The sequence below is a fragment of the Chelmon rostratus genome, chromosome 7 (assembly GCF_017976325.1).
Source record: "Chelmon rostratus isolate fCheRos1 chromosome 7, fCheRos1.pri, whole genome shotgun sequence".
Lineage (NCBI taxonomy): Eukaryota > Metazoa > Chordata > Actinopteri > Chaetodontiformes > Chaetodontidae > Chelmon > Chelmon rostratus.
This window is the reverse complement of record NC_055664.1, coordinates 23,042,206-23,063,137: the sequence shown is the minus strand read 5'-3', so window position 1 is coordinate 23,063,137 and position 20,932 is coordinate 23,042,206. Positions and strand designations below refer to the sequence as shown.

The window sequence follows — 20,932 nt, the reverse complement described above, 5'->3', positions numbered from 1 at the left end:
CGATTTAAACAATGGCAGGGGTAAAAGTAATAAATGAATTAGATCTCCATTCATTCTGGCTGTTTTGTGGGCTTTTGACATTCTTCCTTTTGGACTGGTGTTGAGTCCAAAGCTACTTATAGTTGGATCTCTCTTTAGGGAGGTGAACAACAGCTCAGAAACAAATGTTCTACTCGCTCCATAGTGCTACAACCAGGATTCCTGGGAAACTTGCCCATACAAGTGAATTTCTAGTTCTTTGAGTGCAAGAGCATTTCATAAGGTGTGTGTGTGTTGCTGGTGAACACATAAGTGCATATTGAGAGAGTGAAAACTCTAACAATATGTGGGAAAATCAACATCTTGCTTCCATTGTTTTGTCCTTTTTATCTGACTTTAGAATAAGTCAGAATGAAAACAGGAATAGTCTTTAATTTCCCCTTTGATTAGATTGGCGGGGAACTCTGTTTCGTCTTTGGTCTCCCTCCAGCAGGCTTGTGTGATAGGAAAGTCCTAATCCCCCAGAGTAAAAGGGTCTGTTGTGGGGGAAACTCCATATGGCCACAAAGTGTGTGGTTCCTAGGTCATGCCTGGCGGTTTTTAACAGCTTCAGCAGAGCACAACAGTCTTTACATATATTAATCATGATTTGCATAAATCTTAATATATAGTGAACATTTTATATGACTCATTGGGAAATTATCCTGTAATCATGTGTATGATTCCCCAGAGGTGTGTTTTTGTTACACATTTTGGAGCATCTTAAATTCATGTGGATAATAATATGTGATGGCGCTCCTATAACCACAAGACATCATAGGTTGACATTAACCATTTTTTATTGATTTTGTTTTCCCAACAAGGTGTGAAGGAAAGTTTTTACCACAGGAACTCTACATTCTGTGTCCAACACTATCAAGATGGGAGCAGGGAATTGGCTTTATTCCCCCGGTGGTCATTTTTTAACTCACACCACACCTGGGGTGAGAAGACCACGTACAGCCCGTGATCTACGGTTTAAAATGTACACCATAAAAATGTCAGTCAGAGGAAAAGCATTTATCATCTCACGGATTTCCACCAGAAAAGATATGAGAAGCAGAGTCTGGAGGGATGTAGCCTCATAGTTTACGGTTATGTACATGACACTTACTATCCAAACCTAAAGCTGCCTTTTGCTTCCTAGTAATCTATCATATGTCCCCTCCTAATCTAAGCCGCTGGGAATTTGGGCGATCACAAAGAAACACACTGATGCTTTAAAAACTGCAGGTGTGAAACTGATGAGTGTGTCTCTGTGAAAATGTTTTAATGAGCTGAAAATGTTTCAAAGACAACAATGATTTGCAGGTGTTGTGTTTTTAGTGGCACACGTGTTAACACCCCATACGGTCCACCGTTTCCGAGTAACATGTTTTATATGTAAACCTGGGGCAGGCTTTCCCTGCAGAGGAGAAAACAGGTTTGACTGTTTTCTCTTTATCCATTTAATTTCCTCACATCTTTGACATATTGGCTATTTAAATGAGGAGTAAAGAGATAATGTGTAGGTTGGACCTGGGCCGAAGAGAAAAAATAAACAAGCAAACAGAAGAGACACATCTCCACCTGGATGAGTTTGCATGTCAGTTTTAGATTTAGACTTGTAAATGGACTGTATTTATATAGTGCTTTTCACGTCTGATGACCAGTGAAAGCGCTTTTTCAACACAAGTCTGCATTGCTTTCACACACATTCATTAGAGACCACCTGCTCATTACAAGCTTTTAATGATGGCACACCATCGGGGACAATTCGGCGATCAGTATCTTGCCCAAGGATACTTCGAAATGTAGACTGTCGAGGCCAGGGATCGAGCCGACCCTTCTGACCTTCTGATAAGTGGACGACCGCTCTACCTCCTGAGCCACAGCCGCCACAGCCAACACTTGTACAGTGTAAGTAGGTGAAATAACAAAGCAAATAAAGTCCAGATATCTTCTCGCTTTCGCCACATGTACAGAAGCCAGAGAAGATTTGGACAGGATTAAATCACAGATGTGTTCTGCAGTGATTATGTTATCCTCCTGCTTCCCTTTATAAAAATAATCACATCAGAACAGGGCTTGATATTACATGCTGTGAACTTAAAAGATCAAAGTGGATATGAAGCAGTTTCTTCTCATTGCTGTGTCAAAGTCACAGGAAGTTAAACAGTTGTCACAGCTAATGTGCTTTGCTCACTGAATCCTAAATAGAATAAACCTAAATATTGTTGTTAAATGTAAACTCTATCAGTGAATACTGATGTCATACTCTCAAGGCTGTCTGATTTACAGACCCTTAAATAAATACATGTACCTGATGTGCCTGATGTATCCAACACATACTGTACTGTTTATAAGATGTGAAAGATGCTCTACACTCTGTGCGACAGTAGGGCCAGCTTCCCTGCTGTTTGAACATCAAAAGTTAGTGATTTTGAAACAAAAATATGAAATACCAGTTCCCCAAACTTACTCTATTGTCCTTGCTGAATGCAGAGTTAACATTATTTTGGGTTTTGTGTCATTGATTTTTTCATGAAAGGCAACATCACTTCAGTTTTATGCTTTTACTGGATTATTACATCATGCGTAAAATATACATTTTTGCAGAGTTCATGGCCACATCGATTAGCTCAGTGAGACATTCACAGATAAAATTGATATAAAGACAGGAAGCAGTATTACGTATTTGAAGCAAAGGTAAGTGCTTGTTTGGTGCTGAAGCTTTACACTGAAGCAAGAGCAGGACATTCTTTAAGGTGATATTTTGATAACAGCTTTGCGTTATCTAGCGGCAGACAGAGTTTTGAGAACATGTGGAGTATCTACTTGATCAGTGTTCACAGCCTGTCTAGAAGTGGCTCGTAAGAGCTGGTTGCACCCATCTGTGACACTACTTGTACAGAGAAAGGAGTGATAACAGGCCACACACTCAGATCCACGCTGCCTGCTCCTTCAGCACATTTCCTCACTGCTCCGTACTCATTGCTAATATTCTCATTAGGGCCAGCGGAACGGCCGCCTAACGTGTTTTCACAGCCGGTGTGTGACATCATCTCATTTCAAAAGCACCTCATAAACACATAGTCCTCAACTGAGGTCGGGTCTGGGAAAGCTTATAGCCACCCCTTCACCCGCCTCGTCATTGTCTCTGGAGTGACAGTGATCTAAGACACCAAGAATGATGAAAGCAGCTGAAAAAAATTGAAAGTTGAGGAGATTATGAAGTTTTTTTTTAGTATCTTCGGCGTTACTTACTAATCAGGTCGTAGGTGTTCTCACTGGGTACCGCACTTTGAGTACCAGGCTGAACTATGTGGAGAAACTAGATTCATTCTGACATTAAAGATTTCCTGGAATGTCTTTGAATAATCCTGCCTTCATTAACAGGAAGGAAAAAAGGAAAGAATAAATCCACCCTCAAATGGTAGTGAAATATTAAACAAAGAAAAGCTTACAAAAAACTTGTCTCTGGTCAGCCAAAAGGTCTTAAGTCAGTTCATAGAAGACTTCAAATGTGTGAAGTGTGTTTTTTCAATAGTGTTGCACTTTAAACCTTTCACCAAAGGCCACACAGCATGCAGAACAAAAAGTGAAATATCTCTAAAACTGAGACTTTGATCTCTAAAGCGAGTCTTTGGCAAAGAAATAAATGTTACCCCACAAAACTGCTTAACGGGGCTAAAGGAAAGGCAGCAATCATCACCCACAAGCACTTAAACAGCTCGCTGGCATGGTGAATTATTATGTGCACGTTTCAAACGGATGCTGATATCATTCCTCATTAATTATTGATCACTGATTGAAGCCTTTGCTCAGAGTTGATATTTTTAGGTCATCATTTGCACGTTCTCACTTCAGAATCAGCATTAGAAAAAATGAAGAGCTGCTGGTTGCTGGCTCAATTTGAATTTTTCTGAATATTTCATTACTGCACATTTTTTATTATATTACAGTGTTTTATCTTGCTGTGCAGAATCTTGGTGCAATGCCACAGATGGTGACCATGTATTATTACACCAATATGTCTCAGAAGAGAGTAACAACAGTTGTTTTCCATACTTGTACAATAGATAGATAGATACTTTATTAATCTCCAAAGAGAAATTTACATTTCCAGCAGCTCAATGGGTGGAAACACAAGGGCATGCAAAATAAGAAAAACTTTCAAGTACAAAATGCAAAGACCATTTCTAAACCAGGAGGCAAAAATACAATACAGTACAAAAAATACAATATATGATCATCAAGTCCAATTTTGCCCATGCACCTGGTGTTCTCAGTTTTACTAGTTCCTCTCTCTGAGTCTTTGCCCTCTGAAATTAGATGTAATCCCTTTGAGGAGTGGTTGATCTGCTTATCGTTTCGCTACACACAGAGCTAGTTTCTCCCCCAAAGAATCTATCATGTGACATCTGAATCTTTAACCCATCAAATGAGCTTAAGTTACACTGGTGAAGCAAAGTTTGAGAGATCCCATGACTTGCCAGTAATCCACAGTTCTCATTTCCTATTGGCTTTTTGGATTACAATATGTTTTCTTTGTTCCATTTTTCTTTTCTACTAGTAACACTAAAACAGCCCACATAACCTTGGGTTTCTGTATGAAAGCCACATATAATCCCTCATTACCCCACATTCAGGCATTTATTGAAATGTTTGCAAGCCTTGTATGTGGCCCTGCTCCGTTGACTGTTTCTTGGTTGAGAATTTCCAATGCATCTGTAATACATGCATGTCGATAATGCATCTTTTAGTAGCTCTTTGCAATGACCTGTGTTATCTCAGGTTTTTTTTTTGTGTGTGTTCTCCCATATGTCTATGAAAACCAGGGCCCCTCGTAGCAGCCGCAGTTAAAGACACTTTTGTTAGATACTGCAACTGTTTGTAGTTGAAGGGAATAGACTCTAGTGTGCTGATGTAATCTGTTAAAGGGAAGGAAAACATTGTATAGTTGTTGCTGAATGAGCCCTGGAAGGCCCCGGCCTCAGAGGAAACTGGGAACAGGGGGTTGGAGGATTAGTGTTTTTTCTCAGACTTTGGCTCTACTTTTCCTCACTTTTTCCTCACAGTTTTTTTTCCCCCTGCTTCCTTTCTTTGTAAAAGGGTACCACATTTGCTCCTGGCCTCATGATACAATGCACCTTTTACACATTTAGAAAGTACAACTGGCAGATGTAAGTTACTGTTGTATGTTTTCATAAAGATTACATGGAAATACTTCACGATGGAAGATACCAGATCAGTTTGCAGTCTGTGTTTTTAGACCCGAATCAAGACAACAGGACAGAGGGCATCAACACTACGATTCACTACAATTTTCGGAGCAGAACCTCAGACTGAAAGCATAAGCATGTGGTCACATAATGGTTATGTATTATCTTGAGCGTTGTTGGTGTTCTTTAATGTGGCTTTATTTTCCAATCCCAGTGCATTCAATAAAGAGTAGACATCAGCAGTTTTTAGACCATAGAGTTCAAACCATAATTTTGGTACCCTGTCATGTGAGCAAGATGCTTACAGTATATGAGCCTTGAGTTCCACAGTTTGAAAGAATCGCAGAGGTTTTCCATGCCGAATCCCAGATTTGATGATTTCCTACTGAAAACCAAAACCAGGAAGTGCAATAATGGTTGGGACCAGCACTGAAGCTTTAATACCTCAGACGATGCTGTGCAACATGTGATCTGTAATGCTAGTAGTAATGTTTTCATAAAAACTATTGTGTCATAAGGCAGGGTTAATCAGCACCATAGGAGTGCCATGTGCTCCGTCTGTTTCTCCTTCACTGTTGCTCTCCTACTGTTATGCTCAACTGGGTCATATTTATCTTCTCCTCAGCAACCAACTCTGCTCCTCTGGAGCAGTTGGCCCTGCTCAGTTTCAATTTTAAATGCATCACTTGTGCTGGAAAGTGAGACATACCAGATTAAAAATAATGCTCCCTTTTTCAACGGCTGGCATAAGAGTTGAATGATCCTCTTCTTTCCTGTCACAAATTGAAAAACACCTCTCTTATTTTCTTTTCATCTCGGGCAAAATGTCTGTCTGCTGTTTATTTTCACTGGGGTGTTTATTTAGTTAATCTTTCAGCACCTCTTCCTTTGTCTGGCTGGCTTAGAGCTGCTCTGCCACTCGCACCAGCTCATCCACTACCCACGAAACCCGTGACCTCTAGGGCAGCCTCACTGTGTTCGGCTTGGCTCTTCTCCCATTTCAGAAACGTAAGACACGGACGCATGTGTCTTTTGGACAGCTTGTCCTCCCTACGACAAGACCTCAATTTCCCAGTAACCCCTGTCATTAAACAGCCAGCACTTGTCTTTGATCCGGTCATGGTCTGTGTCCTTCCTCTTTATCTGCCCTCCTGCTTTCATGACCTGTCCTCTATGCCTGCACTGAAATATCACTGCTGTTATCTCTAAACAAAGATACGCCTCAGCTTCTATGCTAACATCCAACTTGAAATATACTGAACGTTTAATATCAGGGATGGCCTCTTACATGCTTTGGCCATTTTTCATGAAACAGGTGCAGAGGCTCAGGTCAAATTTCTGCCTCTAATACAAAGACCATATGAGGATTAATCTTTCATCAGTTCATCGTCAGCAAGAACACAGACCTGTCAGGAGAAACACTTTTGACAATAGTGACAATCCCACATTTGAATAGTCTGCCACCTATGAGGAGTTACATAATAAATTTGAGCAAAATACCAATATTCTTCATCAAATTTCAGCAAACCAATGCTCCATCCAAAGAAATCTGGCCTGTTTTGCTGCTCGTCCTTTGGTGTCCTTTCGCATAAAGCAGTGCAGCTAGGTTGGTAAACAAGATTAAAGCTGGGAGACTTTCTATGATTTCAGGCTATTAAAGTAAACATTTACCTCATGTGGTTTACAGTTAACTTTTGCTGCTGTTTAGTGAGCTTTACTCTTTTGCCTTCCTTTCCTGTGCGTCATTTTAGGGACACAGACTGCACCAAAGCACCCTTGCCATCATCCTCTGTCCCCCGTCAGATTAACAAGCAAGAGAAACGGCGGCCTTTGCCTGCTGTTGTGTCTGTTAGGTCAGGCAGTCCTTGTGACACATTCCACTCCTTCCGATAAATCCTTCCTAAGGAATCAAACTGTGATTTATTTCTGCCATTGTCACAGGGGTCTAGAGTCAAAGCGCTCAAAGAGAGTCACAGAGGTTAAAGCCCAGGGTCTCCCAGCAGGATATGATACATTAACCCATCCAATGCTGATGTAATGGCCTCTAACACTGCCTTAATAGGCTAATTTGTTTAACTATTATGGGCCTGTTTGAAAGACAAATATATGTGACTATAAATAATTTGTTCAACTGGACAATAGCATTTGCAAGACACAAAACTAATGGAGAGTAATGAGTTTCTCAACCACACATGTTACCACTGACAGTTGGTTGTAACAGTCTGGGCCTTTTGTAATTGGGTAATTTTATAAATGGTGCACGTCAGTGAAGTGTGAAATATAGTTTCTCTGTTAATTCGTAAGTACATTTATTAATACAGAATAAAGACACATACATATAGAATGTTCTCTCGCTTATAGGTAACATTAAGAAAGCTGTACATCAGGAAACAGCGTATTGTCTTGTTTTTGAGTGAAAAAAACTCTTTCATGTTTTGCATCTGGTAACTGCCCATTTTTCATGAATTGCTAATGAACTCCGCAGCAGGTATGTAGTAAAATTTCTCAAGTAAAATGAATATGCTGTATTTGATTGGAGGTAGTTAGAGGCAGAGGTGGTTAGAAACATTTTGTGGCAGAAGAATTTGCAAAACCCCAGAACACATAAATCTAATTTGTCTGAACCCGTGGCATTAAAAAATAACAAACACATCTTAACTGATTCTTGACAAGTAATCTTAGATGTAAGACTAATAAGTGAATCTTCCTAAATATATCATGTTTATTTGCTTACATTTTTGGAGAAAGTCTGTTGACCCTCATAAGTGTGAATGTTAAACTTGATTGAGCGGTTAATTTAGTTTGATAGCTCTGCAGTAACTGGTTTGCAGCGATTTTTATACCACTGTTTTACTAAGAAGCAGTTTCTACTTGTTAAAAATAGATCTCTGACTAAAGAAGAGGATCAGCATTATTGGAGCTGAAAAAGCATCCAGTATGCTCCTGTGGATCAAATAAGGGAGGAGTAAGAGAGAAACTGACATCAGCAGACAGATATCTTTTGGCTCCCTGCTGAAGGTACAGTATGTCTGATGATGAGTAATTCTCCAGTATAGTAGTCAAACCGATGATGATGAAGCTGCGCTGGCAACCAGTTATCAGTTCTCACGCAACAAAGGATTTGAGATTAACCACGGCACCATGACATATGTTTTGCTGGAACGCTGTCCTTCCATAACCAAACTAACAGCAAAAGTTCACATTGAACTCATTGGATGTGTCTGCAGATAAGGAGATGATAGATGATGACCTCTTCACCTCTTCTATGTGTATGATGTATGCATTCGGTCATAATGAAGATGTTTCTCTGCTGTGTTCCTGAGGTCAGTTTAGCTCAGTGCAGTTCGTTCAGTTAGCTGCAGCATTTTCATCACTCATAGAACAAGTAGCCGCAAACTCAGATGAAAAGAAACAGAGGGGAGCTGGAAATTGGGTTTCATCATAGCCAATGAAGCATGGACTCCAACATCTAAATGACAGAGTGGGAATGCTGCAGAATTGTAGCGTAACATATTAAAGCATTAGACGAAATGTTGTCTTTTGGATTCGCTCTCTTGTTAATAAGTGGGTTACTGCTCGTGGCTTATTTGAAGATCATTTGCCGGTCTAAGATGCCCTGTAATATCATACCTCAGAACATCAGAGCAGTCTTTAATTATGAAGTCAGGGCAACATTTACTTGGCTCATGGAAAAACACAAAAGACTCCAGGGAGAAGTTAGGTGCCAATTTATCTGTGATTTATATTACCCTTCCTTTTTCCTGAGCCATAATTCACTTGTCTGCCTCGGTTATTGATGAAGGTAGAAGAACCTCATATGCCTCCCTGACACAAGTGGCGGGTGGCTGGCTACCAGATGAAAGACGGAATAGATGGTTGCCGGGCCGAAGGTCACAGAGGGCAGCTGGACATTTGGCTGACCTGTGACTTAGGACCTCACATGTTAGCCAGAACTTTCTGCTTGATTGCATTAGATTAGGTATGCTTCATACCCCGCTCTGTGTAAATCACACACACACATGGATGCATGAAGTCTCACAAACATGATCAAGTAGTGTGTGCATCGGTGGGTTGGGGTCAATGCTTGAGTCTTCTTGATATGTCCCAAGACTGGAAAATCAGTTAGTTCCAGTCTCTTGAATTTTGTCAGCCTTTTCTTTTGGCATCATAGGTTACGCTGTTGTGCATGACGGAGAAAGAGCATCAACAGTACCAGCAAACACCTTGCAAGCAACTCTCTGAACTCACAGAAAAGATGTGGTTTTAGCTTTAACCACGAAGATATCAAGACAAGAATGAGATGGGAAAACCATACAACATTTTGGGAGAAATCAATAGTTTTAATTAAAGCTTTTACGACTTTTTTTTTGCTTTAGGTGCTTTGTACAGTGTGACTTTTTCATTTTCACTCATTCATTGTCATTACCATTCACTTCAGGGTCACAGAGTCTGTAGCCTATCCCAGCATGCACTGGGTAGAGGTCAAGAAAACATCTAGGACATGTTTCCTACTCATCCCAAGGCATGTCACACTGAGTTGATAAAGGTCTTTACTCTAAAAACCAGAAAAATGATATGTCTTTTCAAAAAAATTAATTGCCTTAAAGAGAAGAGATCCATTCGTCGTGTGTCTTTTGTCACCAAAAGAATCCTGTTAGCGTAGCATTTATTTTCATTTTTAGTTGTTTGCTGTTGCTCAAGTAAACGAAACCCTTCCCTCATTTTCAGTCAGACCAGACCAGATAAATCCCTTATCAGACCATACAAAACAAATCTGTTATGTCGGCCATCAAGACGTCTACCACTCCCAACAGTTTTCATCAAAAAACTGTTGATAATGCCAACAGTAAATGGTGAAATACTATGTGTTTCTGTAATTTGGGTGAACTGACCCTCTAACATTGTGCTTTAGCAAACTAACCACAGATACAAGTGTGCGTTTAAACCTCTGATTTGCTCGTACTACCAGAGTGGAAAGCTTGTAGAGTTTCATCACTGAGCTCTTTCCACCACATGCACACAGAAGGCATTCTCTTGCACAGCTGGCCAAGCAATTAATTCTGAAGCATATATCCAGACACTTGATGATAACAACCCCATCCTATGTAAGTCTTGTTGCTCAGCGAAAAGCAGGAAATGTAATCATTGAACAGACTCGGGCTTGTGGATAAGTGCTGTCGGGTAGTGTGTGAGGTAAATTTGAGGTGTGTATGAGTGTACCATGAGGATCATCGGGGGAAATCCTGGCCAAAGATCAGCTTTTGTGTAACCCAAACAGGTTTTTATCTTTCAAATAGATTAAATATGTTTAATTCAGACTTTGCATGTATTCCTTTTAGGAGCTTGCGTGAGTGTAATCCTGCGGAGGACATGTTTACTGTGGAAGTCCCTTTTGGTCTGAGAAACAACTGAAGTGCTCACTGACTACCTTATGTATACTCAGAAGGGATTGTTTGAAATGAATCACATGAAGGAGGGGACTGGACATGTATACAAGATAAAATATAATTACCCTATCACCTAAATATTTTGCTGAGAACTAAATAAATACCCTAGCGAGGAAATGAAACCCACCTATTGCTTTGGAGGCTCAAAAGAATTTGTGTGAAAAGAAAAAAACTGCTTATGAATCACAGCGAACATCTCGGATGGTAAACATACAGATATCAGATAGTAACCATATTGAACATGCCAAAGAGGAAACCGCCTCTAACATAACAGAAAGTGTTCCAGTGTAGGAGGTGACGTAGTTTTGCATGTGTAAATATGGCAAATCTCATTATCACGTTTTCTAGCAAGTTAGAAAACAAGATAAAAGTGTAACGATGACGGAGTGCCAGTATCTCCATCCATCTCCCTGTGACGGAGCCAGAGTTTTATGTGAAGAACAGCTGTTGTTTGTTGTTGGCAGGGAACTGTTTGGAAAGTTTACCGTACATATTGCGTGTGTCTGTGTGCGCTCATCTGTCTCGCTGCACACGAGCCTTTGTCTGCTCAGGATGAATCTCTGTTGACTCGCAATTACGTGACTCGGTAAAACAAAAGAAAGAGATCCAAACAGACACTCAGCTCTCCGTACCGTTTCCGTTGCCAGAGTGTGTTGTCTTTATGTGTCCAACCCTCGTCTGAACCAGGGATGACTTCCTTCAGGACTGGGCTTACAGTTAAACAGACTTTACAGGAGAAGCGGCGTCTGAACCCTGCCTGGGCAGTCTTCATTTGTTTGCAGTGTTTATCAGCCAGTGACAGGTTGTGTTTATGTGTATGGTACCAGTAGGCCTTCATGACCCCAATGCCCTGACTCACCCCCAGCCCCCTCTCCTCTTCCTCGGCTTGCAGAGAGGGATGGTAGAGAGTGATTCAGTTATCTTCCCTCAGGACTTACTACAAGACTAGCACAGTAAAGCTGTGGCTACTGGAGGTGGGTTGCAGTCACTCTGTAGACTTACAGTAATATACTTAAAATTGAATCGTGTCCGATCTGTAAGAACATTCTGCTGAAGACTCCACACCTTTTTGCTATTAGGACATCAGATTTTTTTTATTGGATTTGGACTTTAGGCCAGTCGAATGAAATGATAAATAACCTGTGTGGGATGTCATCTCTTTTAATAAAGCAACTGAACATCAACTTCTTTAAACATGCGGTTAAACTTTTAACTGTGTAAATAAATAGCCTTTATTTCACCGAATAGAGGTTACAATACATCTTTGAGAATGGCTGATAGGTGGACTGATCCCTTCATCAAGTGAACTTTAAATGAAACGCTGGAGCCACATGGCAGCACCATTATGGTCAAGTTAGAGTCGGTCAGCTTCATCATTATGGGGAGCAGCCACTGCCTGCGGTGAGAAAACTGAGTAATGTTGCGAGCTGTCACTTTGTGGAGCCACTGCCTAATGCATTTGCAGAACATGTAAGCACCGTGCTGATGATCTATTGATTTATTTACATTTTACATCGCTGAAGTAAGTGGCTCTGTCAAACTATTTCTAGTACCAACCTTGAGGACAGCAGCTCTTTTGTGTAATACTGTCTCTGACATAATGTCGTGAGTTTAAAATACAGTTTCAACAAATGACATGTTGTAAACACACACAACAAAATGCACTTTAGAAACCTTTGTTGTGTGTTAAAAAATCCTCATGCTTGGTTTGTTGCAAATATAGAATATCTTCCCGTCAGGAGTTTATTTGTGTGATCCTCCTGTGAGACTGGACAGGTCTAGACATTCAACATAAGCAACTACACACAGTGACACAATACTGTCTCTGCTTTCCAAACTGCCTGTTTTAATTACTGTTTTCCAGCAAGCTGAAATGAAATTGCAATGGCAGTCAATAAACGTGCCCTTCATACTTGATGACTTTAAGATCAACCACCTAAAAATGACAGTGTTTTCTAGAAGCTGCCTCTTGTGCGATGCCTTTCCCATTTCCTACCCTCTGAAAGATGAAGGCCGTTGTGCGATGATGTCTTGGTATGTCATTAGGGCCCTTCTGGTGCTGTATAGTAGGAGTTGCAGAGATTTGGAAGACTCGAGTCCCTGCCCCACCACAGATCTGGCTCCCCCTGCTGCGCTGGGAAACTCAACCAATCCATCCTTGTTTTACTGTAATTGCTGACCTCAGCGGTGCCTCAGAAACAATGCCGTAAATGCACATAAAGTGGCTTGTATATTTGTGTCTACATGTCTGTATCAATATCCATATGTGTTGCAGAGGCAGCATCTGTGTGTGGTTCTGTGCAAATTGAAATCCTCCTTGAAAGAATATTAAAGCAGAAACGGGAAATCTGCTTTGTGATCAAGCTATCAACACAGAAAAGACAATTCAATCTGATGTCTCCAGTGTGTTCTTCATTATTAGCGATTACATGTGCTGCTTTGAGTCTACCAGTGAATGATAAAATTAGCATGTGGTTGCATGGTACTTGCTTTGAATGTCTCTGCTGGAGCATATCAATCCATGTTATAGATGAAGTGTCTCCTAGAGGGCTTAGGCAAATTTGACTCCACTGGTTTTCTATTGATGAATGCAGTGTCCTTTGTTGCCAGTTGTGATCACATATTTACTGAAAGACATCTTGATCACAGCAATGTAGCAGCCTGTACTGTAGACCTGGCTCACAGAGAAGAGAGGACAAACATCAGTATTGAATAGTTTCATCAAACAGTCCTGTGGATCTCTGGGAACCAGGGACCAATCTGGTTCTGCAACCGCATCTGCGCTGTGTTTGTGCATGCCATGCTCAGTGGGCATTCTCCCACCCACTGCAGGCAGCTGTAGTACTGTCCTAGCCCACATCAGTGCTCCTGCACCCCCACATGCTGTGCATGGTTCATATTAGCTCCCCTCCCACCTATCCAGACCCTGGGATCCATCGCCTGGCCTGCCTCAGCAGACCAGAGCTCAGCACAGCTATTGGATGGCTGTGAAAGGGATGACAAGCTGAAACGGAGCCAAGCTAGAGCCTGACAGGCCCGGCTCCATGGGTGTCTGATGCAAGGTTACCTCCCCTGCTAGAAGTCCTGTGAGAGCGGATCCACTCAGCAAGCTTGTAGCATCAGTTCACCTCCCACTCTGAACCTTGGGCAGGTCTCAGGGGGTCTTTCTGGCTTTGTTGGTGACTTTCGTGGTGATCTGGGTTTACTGGAGGTTACCTCAATGGTATGCTGTGCCCCTCAGCAGTCTGATGTTGAATCATGTGAGTCGATCATCATCATGTCAGATTTGAAAATGCTGCATGTATACTGCAGCTGTCTGTATTTGCACACACTAAAGTGATGTAAATGAGCATGAGGAAGTGTGTCAGTGTTCCAGTTCACCTAGACTTTCATTCCTTGCATTGGCTTAATCACAATAAAATATGAACAAAAAATCAACATCTGCGAGGTAGCTAATGGCAAACGATTTTACATCCATTAGAAAGCTAAAAGGCAGGCTCCTGCAACGTACTTGTTTGTTTTAAATCCTCCACCCTCCATATTTTTTCATTTTCATTCACAACAATTATTCTCAAACTCAAACCAGCAATTTTGTCTTTGTTTTCTTTCCACTGGCTAATTAGTGGTCAGCACGCATAAGAAAATAGTGGCAGGTTTGTTTCTCCCATTTGACCTGTGGAAAATAAACAAGCTAATGTTTTAAGCAGGAGCCTCTCAGATGGGTTACTGAGCTGCCTCTGTCATTCCAGGTGGCCAAAGGTTAACGCCACACACACCAATACGCTCAGGCTTCCAGTAGAGTTTTTGTCATATTTATTTTTCTAGCCAGAGTAAAACCTTCGCTGTGAATTATCCCTGGTAAGAGTTTGTCAGCAGTGGTAAATGCGTTACATTATGGCAATGTCCTCCCCAGCTGTGAACCTACATTAAGGTCAGCAACATGTCTGCATGCAGGCCTTTCCCAGGACCCCCCTGCTAACTTCTGTGCTTTTCAATATTAAATTATATTGTATTGCAGTGTTTCTTTTTTTATTCTGTCCTAGAGAGCTTTCCAAATAGGCGCTACAAATCATATTCTCACAGTTTACCTGTTGGGATCATGGTTCAAATCAAATGTTGACTGGGTTAGTACACACCAGAGAGCAGTTAAAAACACCTTTAAGCTGTTCTCAAAGTGTTGAAGTCACATTCCTCCTTGTAGACACACAGTAGAACTATACACAGCTACTTATGTGTATCTACTCTACTTCCTTTTTGTCGTCATTATTGCAATAACTTGTACTCCATTAACCTACGCAGCTAACTTGAAAGCTGAAAAATAGTATTGCATGCCCAGTCTTGAATGTAGCTTCCCCTCCGTTCGGCTTTATTAGATCTACCTTTTCTCTATAGCTGCACAATATCTCTCCTCGCGGCTCATTTTGCCTTTTCTGGAACCCTTTCCCCCTTAAATGGTTTGATGCTTAATCACTTCCAGATGTAAGGTCTGGATGAAAGACAGACGCGTCAGTTTTAGAAGAAAGTCTAATGAAAATTTTTAAAAGATGCAGGCCACCTAACTCCCAACAACTGAACTTTGTCACAACTCTTACACTGCAAACTATAAAGACTGAGTATTGTAAGACCTAAAAAAAACATGTGCTGTTTTGGAACCCTGAGGGCCTTGAGGCAAGTCTGAACTCTATTTGAACATGAAGGGACATTTTCTATATTGAAGACTCTACATTTCTTATGTTGTTAGATTTTGTCAGATACTATTGTAATAACAATAGGGAAGCACCAGCAAGTGTCCTTTTCTTATCAACAGCATAAAGCCCTATATTATGAAAAGCTCTTGCCAAATTCTTAGTCCTGCCATAATGCCATGACATTTATAATCTTGAAAGAACAGTGATTCAGTAATAGCAGGAGAACAGTAATTGTCCAAAGTTAACAAATTAATCAAACTTGGTGAGTGAGAAGTATAAATTGCCCAATTTATTTTATTTATTTTATTTATTTAAGTGGACAAAATCGTCTTTGGTAGCCTAAAAAATGTTGGGATTCTGTCATGATGTTCTTGAACTGCATGTTATATCACATTAAATTCAACACACTGACCTTCTACTCACTTCAGACACAGAAACCCTGTCATGATGTTTTGACTCACTTTTTTCCAGTGGTGTAGTAGTTATGGTGAGTGATGTGTGCGAGGAAAGGATAGAGACAGAAACTTTATCCTGTCCTGTGTCTGCACTCCAGCACTGAGTGTCATTATTATTATCCCTGTCTGCTATGTTACCTCTCCTCTGTTCCCCTGCCAGATATGTGGACCTTACACCATACTAACCTGCTGCCCTGAACCCATGTCACACACATTTATGTCAGTGCACTACACAGAGAAAGATGAAAAGCTGCAGTTCATGGAACCATTGTTGATTTAGAAATCAATACTTCTTTGTCTCCCCGTGTCAGAAAGTAGTTTCCGTTATGCCCTAAAAGAGCTGAGACAATCCCATTCTAAGAAACTAGGGCAGTAGAACCTGCTGGGGCCATAAGCTTGGCGAAATGTTGCTCTCCTGCTACAGACATTTCCAAAGGCAGCCAAAGGTTTCTTACACTGGGCAACTTAATCATGTTGAGACCATATAATTCTGGAAAATTTACTGTAAAATATTATCTGTTGTCATGTTTATCCTTCAGCACATGTGTAATGGATTTTATTAGCGTTCATCTACAGTTCTAGTCTGGTCAAATCATTAGCCCTGCAAGGACAGTTGGAACTCATTTCTATAGTGAAAGGACAATTCTGGATGATATGATTTGGCAACTATCACACAACTGTATATTTTTGGAGAAATCAGTGTGATTAAGATGGTTACTGACCTTGACAGTTATATGGTGTTTCACAGGGATACCCCAATACAGCAGATGTATTTTAATGGACATCTGGACAGAGAAAGTACTTGACAAATCTGGAATAGATTGCTCATGTGAAGTCATGCAGGGTTACTGAGGGAGGTTTTGTGAATTTGACTTGCAAATAATGAATACAATTCTACATAGCTGTTGTTCTGTAATTAGAAATATGTCGCTGTGCCAATGCCAGTGTAATGTTGCTGAGGCTTTCACAACAGAAATTATGCAAAGGATAATTAAGAGCTGATGTAAAATTTTCATTCAAAGGAGTCGCGCTTGAATTGCTGTATTTGAGTGTTTCCTGTGAATAGAAATTATTTCGCTGGCCACACACAAAGATTTGCTCCCAACCAAAAGGATTTTTTCCAAACCCAGTGAGGTTGAAGACTACCACGGAAAAAAATCCTTATAACGTTCTTCTATTAATCCATGCATCCCTCCAACACTTGAGTGTTCACATGACCCTTATGCTCTTTAATCTTGCGCTAGCTTCAGGTTAACATCTTGCTTTTCCAACACTGGCACATGATAAGGTGTGCCAGAAACTGTTGGCTGGATTTCCATTAAATTCACTGTGAATATTTGTCTATCACACAGATGGCCTTGAAAGAGACTTAATCGGCTCGTGGCCTTTCTCTAGTGCCACAAACATTTCATTTTAAGCCCAAATTGCATTCTTGTAGACCCCAAACTCAATGGAGAAATTTCATTTCCAAAGTTAAACTAGCATGTTGCTGGTTGTGAGTCAGTGTGCAGTCCCTCCTCCTTTACACGGGCAAAGCTATGCATTTTTAATCAGCTGTTGTTCTATACAAGTACTAAAATTATCTTAAAATAGCACAGAAATGGTTGGAAAGCACACTCCCTTCCAAAAATTAGTGTTTTTTTTTTTTTTTTTTTACCGTCATGCTCATCTCACGTGTTCCCTTGACAGCCAAGTATAGCGTAGCATAGTCTTTCAGTCAGGTAATAGTGCCTTAGGGAGGCCACTGTATCTGTTCTGGCTTTCTCGCGCTATGTAGACGTGTTCTCTATACAAATGTAGACGAGCTGAGGGACACAACAAGGCCTCTGGGATGATTCTTGAACATCCTTCATTCTGTCTTTTGAAATGTCATTACTTTTTTATCACACTTACGCAAAGCAGCCAGACATCACAGGCCACAGTTTGGCAGTATTTAATGTCACAATCTCATAGACCTTACACATGTCTTAAAGTATGCAGTGAGGATTTCAGGTTTTTGTCTCCTGAGTAAGCACCAAAATCTTTCACACATGGTTGGTCGGACTCCAGACAATACTGTCTGTGCGGCAAGTGTTTGGACTTTTGATATATTCGTCAACAGTGTGTGGGCTTCTTCCTGGGCTGGTGTGGTCTCTGTCTGGGTCTTTAGTGTGGTGGTGGACATGTCACAGAGTCTCTGGCTTGCCTATCTGCTACTTTAGTGAGTAGTGAAAGAGGCCTTTAGGAGGTCTCCGCCTCGTTCTCCTCATGTGTGCTCTCCTCAGAAGTGATGCCAGGACAATAGAGGGAGAGGAGTGTGCACGGCTTCACACCAGCTGTGAAAGCTCAAAGCAACTCTCCGTCCAGATTTCTGCAACTCGCCCACTCGTTTGATTTCTTTGAGCCCACGCTTTCCTCTTTGCCTTTACTGTCTTCTAATGATCTCCGTGTCACTCCATCAATCTATCACGTGCTACATCTCATTGCTCTTGCGGGAGGCCTGCTATTACAGGCTTAATTGGTCATGTCCGTGAGACTGAGGCTGAAATTATGTTTGATATTGATTATCTGGCATTATTGAATTAATGTCTGGAAAGTTTCATCTTTTTGAGACATGACCTGGCTCGATACTGCTGTAAATCTCTGGTCAGGTTGACATAATTTGTGGTATTACTGGAGTTTAAGCTGCCTATCATAAAGAAGACAGCTCAAATCTCTCTTGGTGCAGGAGTACTCAGCTCCCTTACATTTGTCTCCAGTCTCCACAGTTTAGTAAATCAGGTCCTCTCTATTCTGGAGCCCTCTATTCTGGAACTTGTTTACATCTACACTGGTCTCTGTAGCTTAAAGGCGAAGTGTGTAAGATATGGCTGTTGAAATGAAATGATCAGCAGAATGTAAAGAAGTAACAGTCCTGACGTTATATCAAAGACATCTATGTATTGTGCTTCAGAGACTGAGTTCCGTCCAGATTTGTCCATGTACACCGGGAGGCTGCTGAGCCTGGTTCTGTCGCACGCGGCGTGGACACCTACAACCCCACGCTGCTCCAAGCTTTCGGCCGTAGCAGCCTCCACTCAGTTAATAGGACCACTAGCTGCACGGCTAACTGAGCCAACAAGCTAACAGCAGCTAGTAACCAAAGATAGCTTCAGCAGAGAGTAAGTGAGCAAGAGTTAGCAGTCACTCTGGTGACATGCTGCCCCCTATTTGTTTGGAGTTTGACTGTTGGCCAATTCTTCCACATTGTAACTTTAAGCACTTAAAGCTATCACAGTTGCATGGCCAATGTGCAGATAGGAGTGCTTTAAGCAACAGCACTCAAGTAAGATAAAAGCAGGCTCAGTCATAAACTTCATCTTAAGAGACTTAGAAATGTCATCCAGTATTTTTCTCAACATCTCTTTATGCCACAGAGTTTAATTTGGGCCAGAGTCACAGTAGCCACTGCTTCATACTCATCTGTGCTTGGTTTGTTTGCACAGAGTTTGTGGTGAATACAAAGAAGATTTTGGTGTAACCGGAGTGCAGAATTAACTTTGTCTCGCTCGTTTGCTCCACAGGCATCACAAGACTGTGATGAGCAATGATTTTTATCCCCAGTGTTTGTACGCTTGTGTCTTTGCTTATGCATTGAAGGTACACTGAAAGGACATGTGCATGCAAAGTTTGATTGATGTGTGTGATAATTTCCAGTTGGCAAACATTTACATGTGCACTCCGTCATTTGTGGCCTATTTGGATTGGCAGAGGTGCAGTCCTGATTGGCTGCTTTCACTGAGGACTACGGGAGACAGATTTGTTTGACTGGGCATTCTAAAATATGGGGAGCATGATTAAAAACTACATCGCCTTCATTTCACCCCTTGTTGGCCTCAATGGTTTCAGCTCTACATCATTAGTTTGCTCGTAGGTTTTTTGCACTATTTCTTTCCACGGTGGGGCTTCTTTTGCATGTCTGCACAATGAAGATGGATAGAGAAGCAGTAGCTTGGGCAAATAAGGTCACACTGACATACATGTGTTTGAATTATCCACAAAAATGTACGAACAAGAACTAGAAAGCCACACTGGTCAATCATATATTTGTATGAGAATTCTAATTGAACTTCTGGGAAATTCATCTCTAAAAATAGAAAGCACCCAAATCCTGAGCTTGTTCTTTTCCAGGCCTGGCTCTCTCTCAGACCACAGTGAGGACATTAGATGGGCCAGAACACTTTGGAGCATCCAAAAACCTCAGGATCACTATTCCATTTGAACATATTATACATAAACATATAAAGGCATGTTCTCTCCTGTGAATCCTGTTCTCTTGATTGGACAGTCAGTCAGTCAGAAAGTCTCCTCTGGAAGGCTCCTGGAATCTGATGGGAGAACCACAAAGTGCCCCAGTTATCTTTGGATTCCCCCAGCTTGTTTTACTAAGGAGTCGGCCAAACGTTGCCTTTCCCCTGCTGATAAGACAGCTTCCATCATGCCTCACTCACACACACCGAGTGTAGGGAGAATACTGCTGGCTGCTGCCGATGATCTAAGATTACTCCTGCGTTTGAACTTCTAATCCAGTAGAAATAGATGGTTTGTGTAATAACTATACATTGCAGTGGAAAGCATAAAAAGTCAGTGGGAAACAGAAAGAGAGGCCCCTTGTGTCGATGTCAAGATGGATACGACAAAGTGGTGAGTGGTATTTCCCACTTGACTTCATACATGACTGGCACATCTTAAATGACTTTCTTGGTTATAAATATTTCCTGCATGTGGTTATATAGTTAGGCTTTGCTGATAAAAAGATTTAAAATAGAACAAAGAACATCTAAAAGGGAAATAAACAAGCGTACAACGGTGATGTCAAAGCTGAGATGAATGATGGATGACTTCTTGCTGTGACATTGTTGCTGAACTGCAGCATTACACAACATCCCAAGCGTGCTTCAATCTTTATTCAAGACTTTGTAAGAATTTTGTTTTGTCTGTTAAGATTTACCCTTGCTGTGTTGATTCATACTGATCTTTCACGCTAGAGGACACATTTCATTAGGTTATCCTCATCTCCCAGGGTTCTTGGTTTGGGGTTTGGCTAATTGTCCTGCTCATTTTTCATTTGACCCCATATGTCCTTTCATATGCTGGCAAAT

The 20,932-nt window shown here is 41.1% G+C and overlaps 1 protein-coding gene across 1 annotated transcript in view; it reads left to right on the top strand.

Moving 5' to 3' along the window:
• LOC121609268 (protocadherin-16-like) overlaps positions 1-20,932 on the top strand; it is a 70,514-nt gene that overhangs the window by 28,116 nt on the left and 21,466 nt on the right. The gene's annotated exons all lie outside the window — the stretch shown is intronic.